Genomic DNA, 14,665 nt, shown 5'->3' with positions numbered 1-14,665 from the left:
CACAATATCTTCTTTTGCTGGAAAGAGAGTATCCTCGATTCAGCAAGAGAGCTCTGCAAATTCAGAACTTACCCACTAGAGAGGTAATATCTCAGGAGGAGGCCCAGTCATGTGTAATCTGCATGACTGAATATGAGATTGGAGAGCGAGTCACAGAGCTTCCCTGTACTCATAACTTTCATCAGGGTTGCATCTCGATCTGGCTGCACTCCAACTCTCTGTGCCCCGTGTGCCGTGAGCACTTCGTCCAATGAAGCACCAACAATAACCTCAGGGGAGGATCCTGCCTTGTATTCAGCCCTGGTTGTGAACTCACCATGAAGGGCTATGAACAGAGACATCCCAAAATTATGGACGGTAAGCCATCTATATTTCATCTTTTCCCTCCGCCCTATCAGATGTATGTGACATGTAACTTAGAAATAATAACATTTTATCTTTTTCTATCCAGAAAGAATATCCAAGCCTGGAAAAAGAACAGCCTGAACTACAATCCGTTACAGGACACGGCAGCTCCAGACCCGGATGGTGCCATATACTTTATTCCATGGCAAATTCTTCCTAAAAAAAAAAAAAAAAATGTAAATAAAAAAAAAAAAAAAAAAAGATTGTGTAAATTGTTTTTACTTTTTTTACTGTATATAATAATATTTTGTGATCTAGGAGCCTATAATGATAAGTAAGACAGAGGTAGCAGTTACACCAAATACACGACCGCACCAACAAATGCTCCAATATATGGCAGATATATGTAAATGTGTATATTGTGTAATGAGGAGATCATAGCTCCAGGGGCTGCGGGGAGGGCAGATATACATGGGCCTAAGTGCACAAGGAGGCTCAAGGCCCCTCTGTTATTCTCCAACTCTCTCAAAACATCTGGGAGGGGCCCCTGGATATGATAAGGTGGTATAGGTGAACTGTCTGGCGGTATTATATGAGCAGGGAATACAGGGCCGCATTAAATATAGGGAAGATGGTGCACTCCTATCTCTTTTTAGTGATTATTATGTAAGACAAAACATGGAGATGCCGGGGATTGAACCCGGGGCCTCATACATGCAAAGCATGCGCTCTACCACTGAGTTACATCCCCTCATACACAGTGTGAAAATGCTCATGTTTCTGAGACTACATACCACCTATATGGCAGTATTACATTGGTATTATTATTATTATGGGCAGGTATATGGCATTTATACACTCACCGGCCACTTTATTAGGTACACCTGTCCAACTGCTCGTTAACACTTAATTTTTAATCAGCCAATCACATGGCGGCAACTCAGTGCATTTAGGCATGTAGACATGGTCAAGACAATCTCCTGCAGTTCAAACCGAGCATCAGTATGGGGAAGAAAGGTGATTTGAGTGCCTTTGAACGTGGCATGGTTGTTGGTGCCAGAAGGGCTGGTCTGAGTATTTCAGAAACTGCTGATCTACTGGGATTTTCACGCACAACCATCTCTAGGGTTTACAGAGAATGGTCCGAAAAAGAAAAAACATCCAGTGAGCGGCAGTTCTGTGGGCGGAAATGCGTTGTTGATGCCAGAGGTCAGAGGAGAATGGCCAGACTGGTTCGAGCTGATAGAAAGGCAACAGTGACTCAAATAGCCACCCGTTACAACCAAGGTAGCCAGAAGAGCATCTCTGAACGTACAGTACGTCGAACTTTGAAGCAGATGGGCTACAGCAGCAGAAGACCACACCGGGTGCCACTCCTTTCAGCTAAGAACAGGAAACTGAGGCTACAATTTGCACAAGCTCATCGAAATTGGACAATTGAAGATTGGAAAAACGTTGCCTGGTCTGATGAGTCTCGATTTCTGCTGCGACATTCGGATGGTAGGGTCAGAATTTGACGTCAACAACATGAAAGCATGGATCCATCCTGCCTTGTATCGGTAACGGTTCAGGCTGGTGGTGGTGGTGTCATGGTGTGGGGAATATTTTCTTGGCACTCTTTGGGCCCCTTGGTACCAACTGAGCATCGTTGCAACGCCAAAGCCTACCTGAGTATTGTTGCTGACCATGTCCATCCCTTTATGACCACAATGTACCCAACATCTGATGGCTACTTTCAGCAGGATAATGCAATGCCATGTCATAAAGCTGGAATCATCTCAGACTGGTTTCTTGAACATGACAATGAGTTCACTGTACTCCAATGGCCTCCACAGTCACCAGATCTCAATCCAATAGAGGAGCATCTTTGGGATGTGGTGGAACGGGAGATTCGCATCATGGATGTGCAGCCGACAAATCTGCGGCAACTGTGTGATGCCATCATGTCAATATGGACCAAAATCTCTGAGGAATGCTTCCAGCACCTTGTTGTATCTATGCCACGAAGAATTGAGGCAGTTCTGAAGGCAAAAGGGGGTCCAACCCGTTACTAGCATGGTGTACCTAATAAAGTGGCCGGTGAGTGTATATTTCCACTTTACTAATCACATAATGATATCCAGTAGTATCAGCACAATAGGGCTACACGTAGTATATTGTCTCTGGAATTGGAGTATTTGTAGAGGTTTCCTATAGGGGATGTAGCTCAGTGGTAGAGCGCATGCTTCGCATGTATGAGGCCCCGGGTTCAATCCCCGGCATCTCCATGTTTTGTGATAAACACCTACAAAAACATCAAAGATCCAGAAAACTGATAAATGTGCAGGAATTCAGGAAACATCTGCCCGTATCCTATTAATATTATAAAGGTGTGAGTTTGGATGTTTGTGTGTTTGAATGTTCAGATGTTTGTTCCTCAATCACAGCCAAACGGCTGAATGGATTTTGGGGAAATTTCACACACACATACATATTGCCCAGGAAAAGGTAATAGGCTACTTTAAATGTGGGCCACTCACCCCAAATCGCCACCGTGACCCTCCAAAAAACCCTCTGGCACGGCTGTAGCAGCTGGCATTCTGCCAGCACTGGTCTGTGCACGCACCTCCTATTGGTGCATGGCAGGCTGTGGGCGGGTTCTGGAGCCAGGGCTGCGGCACCATAGGTTGGGGACTGAAGGTGGGCGTGCCGATTCAGCAGGGACACAGTGAGCAAGATGGCGGCAGCCCACATGGTCCCAGCGCCGTAGCTATCCCAGGCCACCTACACACTTCGCGGATGGCTAAGGAGGAGGCTGCTGCACCCGACACACCACATAACAGGTCAGTGCAGCAGAGACAGGGGGTTGGGGAGGGGGTTGGGGAGGGGGTGTCCCGGGGAGGACAGCTTCATGTCCCCCCCCCCCCCTACATCACCCCAGTGTAGTTGGACTCACCTTGCCACACTCCCCCGCGGCTCATAGGTGTTGGGCGGCTGGCTGCGTATGGCAGGTAGGCTGCAATAGAGGCGCCGGTATTCTGCAATGCACTGTATAATACCGGCGCCTCTATTGCAGTCTACCTGCCTAGGATGTAATCAACTCAAACACAAAAACATTCATGTATCCACTTCAGCTTGTAAGCACATATTGGATACGGATCCTTGTAGACCAGGGCTCGGCTCCGCAGTGCAGCGAAAGACTGACAAGCCAGGAAAGCAGCGCAAGGCCCCTGCTCTGCCTCATATATGCCACAGGCAACCAGCCGCCCGACAACTATGTGCAGTGAGCGAGCGGAGAGAGCGGCGGGGGAGCGTGGCAAGGTGAGTCCAACTACACTGGGGCCGATGTAGGGGGGGGGGACATGAAGCTGTGAGCAGAGATGGGAGGCAAGAAACTGGGGGAAGAGATGGGGGGACAAAAAACTGGGGGGACAAGAAACTGGGGGCAGAGATGGGGGGACAAGAAATATAAGCGGTTCAGCGCCACCGCCAACCCGCAGACGAAGTCGCGGGTAACTGCTAGTAGGGCATATGGTGCACTCCTACTGGGCCCTATGGTAGCGGGGGCCTCTTGGGACACCAGGACAGTCCCAGTTTACATCTGCTGTGAGGCCTTAGGAGGCAGATTGCTGAATCCAGGAGGGGGCAGCACTGAGAGCATTTGTTGGGGGAACCTGGCGAGATTTGTCTCATGAGATCTCCTGGTGGTTTCGTCCAGACCGGAAATGTGCAAAACGGAACTGCGGTACATGTCACTGAGCTGTTAGTGTCCTTGTGAACCCAATATAGACTAATGCACCTTCTATAGGGGATGTAGCTCAGGTAGCACTACTAATGTGTATAGTATGGGAGTATTATCCGTGTGCACTATATGGTGGTATTATTGTTTTGCACAGTGTGACAGTATCATTTATATTCACTCTATGTATTTAGTATTTGTTTGTAGGACAGTGTTATTTCGGTGTGCTGTATGTGGGCGCTGTATGGCTACATTATATCTGTATGGCGGTATTATTATTATATATTTCCACTTTACTAATCACATAATGATATCCAGTAGTATCAACACAATAGGGCTACACGTAGTATATTGTCTCAGGAATTGGAGTATTTGTAGAGGTTTCCCATAGGGGATGTAGCTCAGTGGTAGAGCGCATGCTTCGCATGTATGAGGCCCCGGGTTCAATCCCCGGCATCTCCATGTTTTGTACAGGTTTATCTAAATACAATAAAGATGACAAATTTCATAGCTCAGGTGTCTGGATGTTCCTCAAATAACTGGATTTTGTCAAAAAATAAGCTTAAAAGTAAAAAGATTGTATCGTTCACCATCATATAATGTGGAAACATAAGCGCATGGTGGACAGTAGGGGGCAGTCAACTCATACACAAAAACATCCATGTACGCACTTCAACTTGTAGGGACATATTGGATACGGATCCTTGTAGACCAGGGCTCGGCTCCACAATGACAGGAGGTGCAAGATGTCAGGCACATGATGGAGCCCGAGCCTGGTCTACAGGATCCGTATCCAATATGTCCCTACAAGTTGAAGTGCCGTACATGGATGTATTTGTGCTACTGAGTGACTGCCCCCTACTGTCCACCATGCGCTTACTGTTTCCACAATTATATGATAGATGAACGATACAATCTTTTTACTTTTAAGCCTTACTTCTATTGACCAAAACAGTTATTCTGAGGACATCCAGCACTGAGCTATGCAATTTGTCATCTTTATTGTATTTAGCTAACCTGTCACAAAACATGGAGATGCCGGGGATTGAACCCGGGGCCTCATACATGCGAAGCATGCGCTCTACCACTGAGCTACATCCCCTACACAATGCTCCTACTTATGCTCCCAATGCATCCGAGAAAAATAGTCATGCTTACACTTCAGCCCTCCAGGGTGCCCTGTGCGTTGCATATCACATTGCTATTAACAACATCCTGACACTGTTCAGCCTCAGCTACATGATATGAGACGCATGGAGCCCCCTAGAGGACTGAATTGTAAGCAAAGGTGGCTGTGGGCAGCGGCAGGGATCGGTAACTAAATAGGACCTAATACCTGCTGGGATTATTTCCCCTCAGTGCAGGGGCTCAATGGAACGTGTTGTTTCATCTCAGAATTGGGAACGTTAGTGGAATAGTTATACAGGGGATGTAGCTCAGTGGTAGAGCGCGTGCTTTGCATGTATGAGGCCCCGGGTTCAATCCCTGGCATCCCCATGCCTTGTACAGGTTTATCTAAATACAATACAGATGCTACATTTCAGCGCTTAGGTGTCGGGATGATCCTCAAACAACTGAATTGTGTCAAAAAATAAGCTTAAAAATAAAAGATTGTATCGTTCACCATCATATAATGTGGAAACATAAGCGCATGGTGGACAGTAGGGGGCAGTCAACTCAAACACAAAAACATCCATGTACGCACTTCAACTTGTTGAAACACAAAAGTGTTTCTTTTACGTGTACTGCGTGGTAGCACTGCTAATGTGTATAGTATGGGAGTATTATCCATGTGCACTATATGGTGGTATTATTGTTTTGCACAGTGTGACAGTATCATTTATATGCACTCTATGTTTTTAATATTTATTTGCAAGACAGTGTTATTTCGGTGTACTGTATGTGGGCGCTGTATGGCCACATTTTATCTATATGGCGGTATTATTATTATATATTTCCACTTTACTAATCACATAAGGATTTCCAGTAATAACAACACAATAGGGCTACATGTAGTATATTGTCTCTGGAATTGGAGTATTTTTAGAGGTTTTCGTATAGGGGATGTAGCTCAGTGGTAGAGCGCATGCTTCGCATGTATGAGGCCCCCGGGTTCAATCCCCGGCATCTCCATGTTTTGTGATAAACAACTACAAAAATATCAAAGATCCAGAAAACTGATGAATGTGCAGGAATTCAGGAAACCTCTGCCCGTCTGTATTATAAAGGCTGAATATTATCTGTTCACCATTTTAGACTCCTATGTCGATAGTGACCACTAGGGGGCGGTGTAGCTGACACAATACATGTATAGAAATACATGGCCAGTGATGTAATAAATAGTGCTCCTTAGTGACTGCAAACTTGGACACAAAGGACCTGCGCTTGCCAAATGGATGAGTAAATATACGATTATTATTGAACAACACACTACGCATTTCGGGCATAACTCTGCCCTTCTTCAGGTGTAAAAGTTCTTTACCGTCAGGCCAGGAGGCTTGTTAACCCGGCGGAAGGCAAGGTTCCATACACCCATACATACACCCGTGAGGTGTGAGGTACCCTGCAGCTGCATCCAATCCTGAGAGGGATCCTTGGCCAAGTGATCCCATCATCAACAAAACAGTTGTGTATGCACACTACCTAAAAGGTGAGCCTGTTTTTTGTCATCTGAAATTATCACTATCAGTACGATCTCCACTACGGGTTGCTCGGTGTTTCTTTTGTTTTTGAGATCTGAGAAAAATAGTCCTGCTATCTATCATTCGCTTACACTTCAGCCCTCCAGGGGGCCCTGTGTGTTGCATATCACATCGCTGTCAACAACATCCTGACACTGTTCAGCCTCAGCTACATGATATTTGATGCATGGGGCCCCCTAAAGGACTGAAATGTAAGCAAAGGTGGCTGTGGGCAGCGGCAGAGATGTGTAACTAAATAGGGCCTAATACCTGCTGGGATTATTTCCCCTCAGTACAGGGGCTCAATGCAATGTGTTGTTTCATCTCAGAATTGGGAACATTAAAGGAATTGTTATGTAGGGGATGTAGCTCAGTGGTAGAGCGTGTGCTTTGCATGTATGAGGCCATGGGTTCAATCCCCGACACCTCCATGTTTTGTACAAGTTTATCTAAATACAATAAAGATGACAAATTTCAGAGCTCGGGTGTCTGGATGATCCTCAAACAACTGGATTTTGTCAAAAAATAAAAAGATTGTATCGTTCACCATCATATAATGTGGAAACATAAGCTCATGGTGGACAGTAGGGGGCAGTCAACTCATACACAAAAACATCCATGTACGCACTTCGACTTGTTGAAACACAAAAGTGTTTTTTTACGTGTACTGCGTAGTAGCACTACTAATGTGTATAGTATGGGAGTATTATCCGTGTGCACTATATAGTGGTATTATTGTTTTGCACAGTGTGACAGTATCATTTATATGCACTCTATGTTTTTAGTATTTATTTGTAGGACAGTGTTATTTCGGTGTACTGTATGTGGGCGCTGTATGGCTACATTATATCTGTATGGCGGTATTATTATTATGTATTTCCACTTTACTAATCACATAATGATTAGAGATGAGCGAACAGTGTTCTATCGAATTCATGTTCGATCAGATATTAGGCTGTTCGGCATGTTCGAATCGAATCGAACACCGCGTGGTAAAGTGCGCCATTACTCGATTCCCCTCCCACCTTCCCATGCGCCTTTTTTGCTCCAATAACAGCGCAGGGTAGGTGGGACAGGAACTACGACACCGGTGACGTTGAGAAAAGTAGGCAAAACCCATTGGCTGCCGAAAACATGTGACCTCTAATTTAAAAGAACAGCGACGCCCAGGTTCGCGTCCAGCTAGCTAGGGCTTAGATTCTGGGTAGGCAGGGACAGGCTAGATAGGAAGGAGAAGACAACCACAACAGCTCTTGTAAGAGCTAAATTCCAGGGAGAAGCTTGTCAGTGTAACATGGCACTGACGGGCTCAATCGCCGCAACCCAGCTTTCCCAGGATCCTGAATGGAATACACTGTCAGTGTATTCCCGTATACCCGATATATACCCCCGATACCCGTTCCAACGGTGTGCCCCCCCACCTTCACCCCAGAAATACCCTGCAAGTCCCCTAGCAATAGAATTGGGGCTATATACACCCACTATTTTTGCTACTGCCATATAGTGCCATTGTCTGACTGGGAATTCAAAGAATATATTGGGCTTACATATAACTTCAATTCCAGGGAGAAGCTTGTCAGTGTAACGTGGCACTGACGGGCTCAATCGCCGCAACCCAGCTTTCCCAGGATCCTGAATGGAACACACTGACAGTGTATTCCCGTATACCCCATATATACACCCCAAATCACCGTTCCAACGGTTTGCCCCCCACCTTCACCTCAGAAATACCCTGCAAGTCCCCTAGCAATAGAATTGGGGCTATATACACCCACAATTTTTGCTACTGGTATATAGTGCCATTGTCTGACTGGGAATTCAAAGAATATATTGGGGTTACGTGCACCCACAATTTTTACTACTGGTATACAGTGCCAGTTTCTGACTGGGAATTCAAAGAATATATTGGGGTTACAAATACCCTCATTTCTTGCTACTGCCATATAGTGCCAGTTTCTGACTGGTAATTCAAAGAATATATTGGGGTTACGTGCACCCACAATTTTTACTACTGGTATACAGTGCCATTGTCTGACTGGGAATTCAAAGAATATATTGGGGTTATAAATACCCTCATTTCTTGCTACTGGTATATAGTGCCATTGTCTGACTGGGAATTCAAAGAATATATTGGGGTTACGTGCACCCACAATTTTTACTACTGGTATACAGTGCCATTGTCTGACTGGGAATTCAAAGAATATATTGGGGTTACGTGCACCCACAATTTTTACTACTGGTATATAGTGCCATTGTCTGACTGGGAATTCAAAGAATATATTGGGGTTACGTGCACCCACAATTTTTACTACTGGTATACAGTGCCAGTTTCTGACTGGGAATTCAAAGAATATATTGGGGTTACGTGCACCCACAATTTTTACTACTGGTATACAGTGCCATTGTCTGACTGGGAATTCAAAGAATATATTGGGGTTACGTGCACCCACAATTTTTACTACTGGTATATAGTGCCAATTTCTAACTGGGAATTCAAAATGCGCAAGGCTCCCGGAAAGGGACGTGGACGAGGCCGTGGGCGAGGTCGGGGGAATGGTTCTGGGGAGCAAGGTAGCAGTGAAGCCACAGGGCGTCCCGTGCCTACTCCTGTGTCCAGATGCTCAAACACTAGAGTCTCCTCCATCTCCGTTCGATTTGGTGGTGGATGACCAGCAACCCACCCTCATCGACGATGATGTGACGCAGTTGCCGTCAGGGCATCCAGTTGACCGGCGCATTGTGCGGGAGGAGGAGATGAGACAGGAGTTGGAAGAGGAAGTGGTGGATGATGAGGACACTGACCCGACCTGGACAGGGGGGATGTCAAGCGGGGAAAGTAGTGTGGATGTTGAGGCAAGTGCAGCACCAAAAAGGGTAGCTAGAGGCAGAGGCAGAGGTCAGCAGCTTAGGCGAAGCCAGGCCACACCCGGAATCTCCCAAGATGTTCCAGTTCGTACCCAGCCCCGAAAAACTCCCACCTCGAGGGCACGTTTCTCGAAGGTGTGGAGTTTTTTCAAGGAATGCACCGAGGACAGATATAGTGTTGTCTGCACAATTTGCCTCTCGAAATTGATTAGGGGCTCTGAGAAGAGCAACCTGTCCACCACTTCAATGCGCCGTCATTTGGAATCCAAGCACTGGAATCAGTGGCAGGCAGCAACGGCAGGACAAAGGCCGCCTGCCGTTCACGCCACTGCCACTGCCTCTGCCACTGCCTCTGCCTCTGCCACTGCCACTGCTGACTGTGCTGGCGATGCACTCCAGAGGACGAGCCAGGACACCACTTCATCTGCCTCCGCCACTTTGTTGACTTCTCCCTCATCCTCCCCTGTTCCTGTCTTATCTCCTTCTCCTGCACCATCAAAGGCACCATCAGGCGCTTCTTTACAACAACCCACCATCTCTCAGACATTGGAGCAGCGGCAGAAATACACTGCTAACCACCCACACGCGCAAGCCTTGAACGCCAACATCGCTAAACTGCTGGCCCAGGAGATGTTGGCGTTCCGGCTTGTTGAAACTCCCGCCTTCCTGGACCTGATGGCAACTGCGGCACCTCGCTATGCCGTCCCTAGCCGTCACTACTTCTCCCGGTGTGCCGTCCCCGCCTTGCACCAGCACGTGTCACTCAACATCAGGCGGGCCCTTAGTTCCGCGCTTTGCACAAAGGTCCACTTGACCACCGACGCGTGGACAAGTGCATGCGGACAGGGACGCTACATTTCACTGACGGCACACTGGGTGAATGTAGTTGAGGCTGGGACTGCTTCCCAAACTGGCCCGGTGTACCTCGTCTCCCCGCCTAACATTCCTGGCAGGGACACGAGAAGAACACCCCCCTCCTCCTCCTCCTCTACCGCCTCCTCCTCCGCCACCGCCTCCTCCTCCGCTGTTAGATTGACCCCAGCTACGAGTTGGAAACGTTGCAGCACTGGCGTTGGTAGACGTCAGCAGGCTGTGCTGAAGCTGATCAGCTTGGGGGACAGACAGCACACTGCCTCCGAGGTGAGGGATGCCCTCCTCGATGAGACGGCAATATGGTTTGAGCCGCTGCACCTGGGCCCAGGCATGGTCGTTTGTGATAACGGCCGGAACCTGGTAGCAGCTCTGGAGCTTGCCGGACTCCAACATGTTCCATGCCTGGCCCACGTCTTCAACCTAGTGGTGCAACGTTTCCTAAAGAGCTACCCCAATGTTCCAGAGCTACTGGTGAAAGTGCGGCGCATGTGCGCCCACTTTCGCAAGTCGACAGTAGCCGCTGCTAGCTTAAAATCTCTCCAGCAACGCCTGCATGTGCCACAACACCGGCTTTTGTGCGACGTCCCCACACGCTGGAACTCAACGTTTCAGATGTTGAATAGAGTAGTTGAGCAGCAGAGACCTTTGATGGAATACCAGCTACAAAACCCTAGGGTGCCACAAAGTCAGCTGCCTCAGTTTCTCATCCATGAGTGGCCATGGATGAGAGACCTTTGTGACATCCTACGGGTGTTTGAGGAGTCCACAAGGAGGGTGAGCTCTGAGGATGCGATGGTGAGCCTTACAATCCCGCTCTTGTGTGTTCTGAGAGAATCCCTGATTGACATCAGGGATAACTCAGATCACACAGAGGAGTTAGGGATAGCATCCGATCCATCACAGCTGGAGAGTAGGTCCACACATCTGTCCGCTTCACTGCGTTTAATGGAGGTGGAGGAGGAGGAGGAGGAGGAAGAAGAGTTGTCCGATGATGTGATGGTGATACAGGAGGCTTCCGGGCAACTTCGAATCGTCCCATTGTTGCAGCGCGGATGGGTAGACATGGAGGATGAGGAGGAAATGGAGATTGAACTTTCCGGTGGGGCCAGAGGAGTCATGCCAACTAACACTGTGGCAGACATGGCTGAGTTCATGTTGGGGTGCTTTACAACCGACAAGCGTATTGTCAAAATCATGGAGGACAACCAGTACTGGATCTTTGCTATCCTTGACCCCCGGTATAAAAACAACATCTCGTCTTTTATTCCGGTAGAGGGGAGGGCCAATCGCATCAATGCTTGCCACAGGCAATTGGTGCAGAATATGATGGAGATGTTTCCAGCATGTGACGTTGGCGGCAGGGAGGGCAGTTCCTCCAGTAGGCAACCAAGTTCTCACCGGTCCACACAAACGAGGGGCACACTGTCTAAGGTCTGGGACACCTTGATGGCACCCCCTCGCCAAAGTGCCGCCACGGAGGGTCCTAGTGTCACCAGGCGTGAGAAGTATAGGCGCATGTTGCGGGAATACCTTTCCGACCACAGCCCTGTCCTCTCCGACCCCTCTGCGCCCTACACGTATTGGGTGTCGAAGTTGGACCTGTGGCTTGAACTTGCCCTATATGCCTTGGAGGTGCTGTCCTGTCCTGCCGCCAGCGTCCTATCTGAGAGGGTGTTCAGTGCAGCCGGTGGCATCATCACTGACAAGCGCACCCGTCTGTCAGCTGAGAGTGCCGACCGGCTCACTTTGATAAAAATGAACCACCACTGGATAGAGCCTTCATTTTTGGGCCCACCTGTGTAAAGCACCCCAACATGAAACTCCATGTCTGTACTCAACCTCTCCAATTCCTCCGCATCCTCATACTCATCCACCATAAGCGTTGCACAATTCTGCTAATACTAGGCTCCCTCCACCCTGATTTCCCCCAACTCTGCTGGTTAGAGGCTCCATCCACCCTGCTTTCCCACAACTCTGCTGGTTAGAGGCTCCCTCCACCCTGATTTCCACCAACTCTGCTGGTTAGAGGCTCCCTCCACCATGAATTGGTCCAAACTGGGCTGTTTAGCGGCTCCCTCCACCATGAATTGGTCCAAACTGGGGTTTTTAGAGGCTCCCTCCACCATGAATTGGTCCAAACTGGGGTTTTTAGAGGCTCCCTCCACCATGAATTGGTCCAAACTGGGCTGGTTAGAAGCTCCCTCCACCATGAATTTGCCCAAACTGGCCTGTTTAGAGGCTCCCTCCACCATGAATTTGCCCAAACTGGCCTGTTTAGAGGCTCCCTCCACCATGAATTGGTCCAAACTGGGGTTTTTAGAGGCTCTCTCCACCATGAATTGGTCCAAACTGGGCTGTTTAGGGGCTCCCTCCATCATGAATTGGTCCAAACTGGGGTTTTTAGAGGCTCCCTCCACCATGAATTGGTCCAAACTGGGGTTTTTAGAGGCTCCCTCCACCATGAATTGGTCCAAACTGGGGTTTTTAGAGGCTCCCTCCACCATGAATTTGCCCAAACTGGGCTGTTTAGAGGCTCCCTCCACCATGAATTTGCCCAAACTGGGCTGTTTAGAGGCTCCCTCCACCATGAATTGGTCCAAACTGGGGTTTTTAGAGGCTCCCTCCACCATGAATTGGTCCAAACTGGGGGTTTTTAGAGGCTCCCTCCACCATGAATTTGCCCAAACTGGGCTGTTTAGAGGCTCCCTCCACCATGAATTGGTCCAAACTGGGGTTTTTAGAGGCTCCCTCCACCATGAATTGGTCCAAACTGGGGTTTTTAGAGGCTCCCTCCACCATGAATTGGTCCAAACTGGGGTTTTTAGAGGCTCCCTCCACCATGAATTTGCCCAAACTGAGCTGTTTAGAGGCTCTCTCCACCATGAATTGGTCCAAACTGGGGTTTTTAGAGGCTCCCTCCACCATGAATTGGTCCAAACTGCGGGTTTTTAGAGGCTCCCTCCACCATGAATTTGCCCAAACTGGGCTGTTTAGAGGCTCCCTCCACCATGAATTTGCCCAAACTGGGCTGTTTAGAGGCTCCCTCCACCATGAATTGGTCCAAACTGGGGTTTTTAGAGGCTCCCTCCACCATGAATTGGTCCAAACTGGTGTTTTTAGAGGCTCCCTCCACCATGAATTGGTCCAAACTGGGGTTTTTAGAGGCTCCCTCCACCATGAATTTGCCCAAACTGAGCTGTTTAGAGGCTCCCTCCACCATGAATTGGTCCAAACTGGGCTGTTTAGAGGCTCCCTCCACCATGAATTGGTCCAAACTGGGGTTTTTAGAGGCTCCCTCCACCATGAATTGGTCCAAACTGGGCTGTTTAGAGGCTCCCTCCACCATGAATTGGTCCAAACTGGGGTTTTAAGAGGCTCCCTCCACCATGAATTGGTCCAAACTGGGGTTTTTAGAGGCTCCCTCCACCATGAATTTGCCCAAACTGGGCTGTTTAGAGGCTCCCTCCACCATGAATTTGCCCAAACTGGGCTGTTTAGAGGCTCCCTCCACCATGAATTGGTCCAAACTGGGGTTTTTAGAGGCTCCCTCCACCATGAATTGATCCAAACTGGGGGTTTTTAGAGGCTCCCTCCACCATGAATTGGTCCAAACTGGGGGTTTTTAGAGGCTCCCTCCACCATGAATTTGCCCAAACTGGGCTGTTTAGAGGCTCCCTCCACCATGAATTGGTCCAAACTGGGGTTTTTAGAGGCTCCCTCCACCATGAATTGGTCCAAACTGGGGTTTTTAGAGGCTCCCTCCACCATGAATTGGTCCAAACTGGGGTTTTTAGAGGCTCCCTCCACCATGAATTTACCCAAACTGAGCTGTTTAGAGGCTCCCTCCACCATGAATTGGTCCAAACTGGGGTTTTTAGAGGCTCCCTCCATCATGAATTTACCCAAACTGAGCTGTTTAGAGACTCCCTCCACCATGAATTGGTCCAAACTGGGGTTTTTAGAGGCTCCCTCCACCATGAATTGGTCCAAACTGGGGGTTTTTAGAGGCTCCCTCCACCATGAATTTGCCCAAACTGGGCTGTTTAGAGGCTCCCTCCACCATGAATTGGTCCAAACTGGGGTTTTTAGAGGCTCCCTCCACCATGAATTGGTCCAAACTGGGCTGGTTAGAGGCTCCCTCCACCATGAATTTGCCCAAACTGGGCTGTTTAGAGGCTCCCTC

The 14,665-nt window shown here is 48.4% G+C and overlaps 7 non-coding genes across 7 annotated transcripts; 5 read left to right on the top strand and 2 right to left on the bottom strand.

Annotated features, from left to right (window-relative positions):
* Nucleotides 1-1,024: 1,024 nt before the first annotated feature.
* On the bottom strand, nt 1,025-1,096 carry TRNAA-UGC (transfer RNA alanine (anticodon UGC)). Its single transcript has one exon. It is a non-coding gene; the product is annotated as a tRNA-Ala (tRNA).
* Nucleotides 1,097-2,540: 1,444 nt separating this feature from the next.
* TRNAA-CGC (transfer RNA alanine (anticodon CGC)) lies at nt 2,541-2,612 on the top strand. Its single transcript has one exon. It is a non-coding gene; the product is annotated as a tRNA-Ala (tRNA).
* A 1,841-nt stretch (nt 2,613-4,453) lies between these two features.
* TRNAA-CGC (transfer RNA alanine (anticodon CGC)) lies at nt 4,454-4,525 on the top strand. The gene has a single exon. It is a non-coding gene; the product is annotated as a tRNA-Ala (tRNA).
* A 568-nt stretch (nt 4,526-5,093) lies between these two features.
* TRNAA-CGC (transfer RNA alanine (anticodon CGC)) lies at nt 5,094-5,165 on the bottom strand. The gene has a single exon. It is a non-coding gene; the product is annotated as a tRNA-Ala (tRNA).
* A 323-nt stretch (nt 5,166-5,488) lies between these two features.
* On the top strand, nt 5,489-5,560 carry TRNAA-UGC (transfer RNA alanine (anticodon UGC)). The gene has a single exon. It is a non-coding gene; the product is annotated as a tRNA-Ala (tRNA).
* Nucleotides 5,561-6,123: 563 nt separating this feature from the next.
* TRNAA-CGC (transfer RNA alanine (anticodon CGC)) lies at nt 6,124-6,196 on the top strand. Its single transcript has one exon. It is a non-coding gene; the product is annotated as a tRNA-Ala (tRNA).
* A 907-nt stretch (nt 6,197-7,103) lies between these two features.
* Nucleotides 7,104-7,175, top strand: TRNAA-UGC (transfer RNA alanine (anticodon UGC)). Its single transcript has one exon. It is a non-coding gene; the product is annotated as a tRNA-Ala (tRNA).
* Nucleotides 7,176-14,665: the final 7,490 nt, after the last annotated feature.

Source organism: Leptodactylus fuscus, unplaced genomic scaffold, assembly GCF_031893055.1.
Source record: "Leptodactylus fuscus isolate aLepFus1 unplaced genomic scaffold, aLepFus1.hap2 HAP2_SCAFFOLD_324, whole genome shotgun sequence".
NCBI classification, from domain to species: domain Eukaryota; kingdom Metazoa; phylum Chordata; class Amphibia; order Anura; family Leptodactylidae; genus Leptodactylus; species Leptodactylus fuscus.
This window is presented reverse-complemented; position numbering and strand designations above follow the sequence as displayed.